We start from the raw sequence: 4,549 nt of genomic DNA, 5'->3' as shown, positions 1-4,549 counted from the left end.
TTTTTTGAGGACAAGTGTTCTAACTCTGTCAGTTCTAATTAATCCTTGCTCACAATATCCTAGCATGACATGTTATGGGACTGAGCCATGTTTAATTGTTCACTCATCAAACGCGAGTTACCAAAAGCCTTGAAAGTGGGTAGAATAACAACTAGGAAATAATATGAACAAATAGCATAGCAGCTTTTTAGCCGATGGCCATAACATCCAACCTAATAGAGATTGTTCTGACTGCAGTTGTCTTACCCAAAAACTTAGCTTCTAGCTGGTTGAAGTCTGTCAATCCAGTAAGGCTCCTGGGGGAGTGGGGGGCGGGGATCACCCACAGACACTGCTGGCAGGGTCAGCAGCAGCCAGCGGTGATAGGGGACCACCCGCACACGCCCCCAGCGGCATCAGCGGCAAGGGGTGGGGGGGTGGCAAGCACCAACCACCCACAGGTGCCCCAGCAGTGTCAGTGGTACTTCTTGCAGGGGGTGCAATGCCAATCTCAGGGAGTGCACATGCACCCGCGTGCACCCCCTACACACACCCCTACCTCACCAGTGGCAGTAACGTTGCATAGCATGACCTGTGATGCAGCACTACTGCGCAGTAGTAATGAGTTGCTGCACAGTCAGTGTACGGGGACGCTACGGCACAGTAACGCTGGTTCGTGCGCAGTCATTTAGTAGTTGGGTATGCAAGTATGAAATGACTGCTCAGTAACAACTGTGCAGTCAGCATCTCATGTAGATGCAGCCACTGAGTATCATACCTGGTTGCTGTTAATGCCTTCTATGGAAAGAGATTTTCCATTCAGGAGCAGCTGGCCAAGTATTTTGTCTGCTTTTTGTAGTTTTCATTAATGGTGAAAGGAAATGAATTGCTGATTCAGCTTTTCCATCTGATGAGCTTAGGGATGTGATAAGACTGGATTCCCATTCTTGGCTAAATTGTCTGCAGTCACAGCAAATAAATTGGGCTCCAGCTCCAATTTAAAAAACTCCAGTTCAGGGCGCTATGCCTGCTGCAAGGTTTTCTTGCTTTGTCTGTAGTGGTTGCTGTGGTAGTGGCTGACACTGCCTACGATAGTCTGAAATAGTGCTTAGCAATGAGGTCGCTTGACGCAACAGGCCTGTTCTGAGGCTGCTCCACGGTCTGAGAATGCCGTCTCTTTTCTGCCTTGCCTGAATTTCCTCAGGTATCTAACTTCCTTTGTCACGCTGAGCCAGTGTGCAGCCTCTCTGACTTTCCAGGGACCGGCTTCTCTTCCACAGTGGTCCAGCAAATTGAGCAGTTTTTCTGTTATCGATCTGGGAATTATCACACATGATTCACCTGCCAGTCCTGTTTTGCTCATTCAGTTCCTCACAGCTGTGCAAGCATTCCCGAGAGCTTTTCCCAGGAATGTGTCAGCCATCCAGACAAGATGACCGACATGAAGACTTGTAAATCTCTTGCCTCGTTTGTAGTGTTCCACAAAAAAAAAAATTCCAGGAATTTTTCAGGGTTTATCATCCAGGCATAAAAAATGGGTTGAAATTGGGATAAAAGGAAGAAAAGAAAAAAAATTGGTTTAAATTGGGGAAAATAATAACATTTGGTGGGGGAGAGGGGCTGAGCATGTGCTTGTCTGTACGCATGCACCCCTCCCGGGCAGGAGAGTCTGCGGGAGGGAGGGGTGGAGGGGAACCCGTCACCCCCAGCCCAGCACTGGCCCCAACCCCAGCCCCACACCATCCAGGGGGTCTGCAGCAGGGGGGCCAGGGTGGGGCCAGCCTCAGCTGTGCTGCCAGGCTGGAGGGGACAGAGCCCGCGGGACCCCCGCACCCACTCCACCAGGCACTGCTCAGCTGCAGCGGGGAACAGGATGGGGGGCAGGGAAAGGGGGAGTGGGGAAGGGGTGGCAGCTCCCACCACTGCACAGGTCCCAAGAGCATGGTGGGAGTGAAAAACAGGTGTAAATCATTAAAAACCAAATAACTTCAATTTTAAAAACCAGTAAAAAATGAAAATGCAGAACACTACTCATATAACCTGGTTCTCACAGTCTTTGGGCTCCTGCCTCAAACAGGGCTGGTGGATGCTTTCTTTTATGTGGAACTCATCCTATTACAGCTGATAGATCTCTGTACCGCCAGGCTGCTCTGGATAAGAAGTCAGATGTGCTCGTGTGTGTGGGAATGGGGGGTGGGTGCATGCATATGCATGTAGCCAGTGGTTCATGGTCATCGTCTGTATTGCTTGCCACCTTTGCACATACCAGTACAAGCTGAACTTCTTGCATGTGAGCACAATTTGCAAGATATTTCTTTGCAGTTCAGGTATATATTATTCCTACTGCTGGTAGTGATGGTCACCATGGAAGCTAACTGCTATCCTTTCTGTAGGAGCTAGCTAACCCCTTTCTCAATAGCATCATATTGTACAGCAGCCTCCATTTCCATTCCCTCATTTCAGGATAGGCTATTTTGGTTACTAGTTCCTTGGTACCTGTGCTGGCTACATCACATCAAGGTAACCTGTTCATATCACATCTTTAGACACCTGCAAGGATGGGCAAATCTAGAGTTTTGAAAAGAGGAGTGCAGATGATGAGGTGCATTGTCACATAGAAAACAACACTTTTTTTTACTCCAGTTAAAAATAAACTAGAAGGTTTACTAATATGCTGGGGGCCTAGGGTTGTGCTATACAGTTTATGATCGAAGCCAAAACAAATATCGCCTCATTGCAATGAGTTAAAAACCATCTGCAGGGATGTGAAATAGGAACTTCATTGCCAGGACCAGCTAACAAACAGCAGAATTGCAGAATAAAGGCTAGCTTGATTGGTGGAAACATGAAGACCATTAACAAGAAGAGGGGGGGTTTTAACATCTGTGTGATGAAGAGTTTAGAAGGGATTGGGTAAATTGTACTGAGCCATAAAGTCAATTGACTCCCTCACTGCTGCCTGAATAGAAATGCTGCTGTCACTACCAAGCACTTGGTTTTAAACTTTGGGTGGAGCAGAAATCAAAGCGTGGAGGGGTGGGGGGGGCAAGTATACCAGTTCCCCGCCCTTGATTCATCCCTGCCGGCACGACTTAGAAGAAACTCTCTCAGTTTAACAAATCCTAAGAGTCTCTGAACTGATCTAGTATCTTCAGGTGTAACCATTGCCTGTATCACTTTTTACTTTTTAGGGTCAGGTCATAGCCCTCGTGTGCAGTAAGTGTTTCCCTCAAGAACACGATGAAAATGCAGTTGTTATTAGATTGATTTCCCTGGTTCTTTATAAAAGATAATGAGGTTGTGGGCATGGTCTGTGGTCATGGTATTTAGTGTGCAGACATGAGGATCACTGCAGTCCGGTTTGCCTATGCCGGTATCAAGTTGCGCTTTTGCCTATTGTCAGTTTGATTCCACATGGGGTTCGCAACCAACTATAGCTACTTGCTGGTGTTAAGAGTGCAGAGGGGTGGTCGCTTTCCTGATTCAACATCACTTACCGGTATCTGGCTTTCACCAATATTAGGACTGCAGCCACATAGTATTTCTTTAGGTGAAGAATCTTAGATAGTGTTTTCTGGCTCTTCATGTTCCCTCTGACTGCCGTGCGACTGATCCAGCTTGGAAAACGTGCTAATACATTGAACTTGGGTATCTGACTTTAGCAATGACCATGCCGGTTTTTACTTGCTCCAGTTTTCTCTCTCAGTATGTGATGGGTGCTCTGCAAGGCAGGTGCTGTACTGACCGAACCGTTTTGTCCAGTGCCAGTTGTAACATGCCTAAAAGACAACCCAGTTCTTCCACCATATCATTGTAATCTTTTTAGCAGCTTTGCTGCAGGGATGACGTTGTAGATAACTAACTGCTTTGGATATGTCTTGCTTTGTCACTTGTATGAATCATTTGTCTCAGGCTCAGCCTTAGTTATGAAGTTCACTCTGTTCAGGTGAGAGTTGTGCTTTCTGTGGGTTTTACCTGACATTTCAGGCTTAGGTTGTCTGCTTCTAATTTAGAGTGCACCGTTGCTTAACTTTTAATTTTGTTTTGCTTGTCTGCAACTTTGCTTTTGACTTTCGCATGATGTTCAGGAAGTTGTTAATGCTGCATTCTGGACATGCCTACACATGTATTTATGCCAGTTTAAAATTACTGTGCAGTAAATTACTGCACAGTAAACTGGTATAGGCCGGCATCTGGGTCTAAATTTAATCCCAGGTCAGAGCAGCCTGCCATGCTCCTGTGTGGCCACCGGGGGAGCTCCAGCCTCTGGCCACATGGCTGCCAGCACTTAGGACTAACTTTAGCCTCAAATTGAAGCCAAGGGAGGCAGCCAGCCAGGAACCCTGGGGCTGGGCTCAGGCTGGCCCACTAGTGGCTGGGCAGACCCAGCAGGGAGGCCCCCTGGGTTACTGAGCAGCAAAGCGTCTACATATTCATTGCTACACAGTAACTAATCAGGCATAAATTTGATATGTGCATCATGCAGATATCAAGTTTACACTGAAATCAGCGTGAGTCCCCATATTTAATGTGCAGTACAGGTGTGCATGTGTAGACACGCACCCATACT

Source organism: Crocodylus porosus, unplaced genomic scaffold, assembly GCF_001723895.1.
Source record: "Crocodylus porosus isolate Cpor-Errol unplaced genomic scaffold, CroPor_comp1, whole genome shotgun sequence".
Taxonomy (NCBI): domain Eukaryota; kingdom Metazoa; phylum Chordata; order Crocodylia; family Crocodylidae; genus Crocodylus; species Crocodylus porosus.
The sequence above is the reverse complement of the archived record's forward strand: the minus strand, read 5'-3'. Positions refer to the sequence as shown.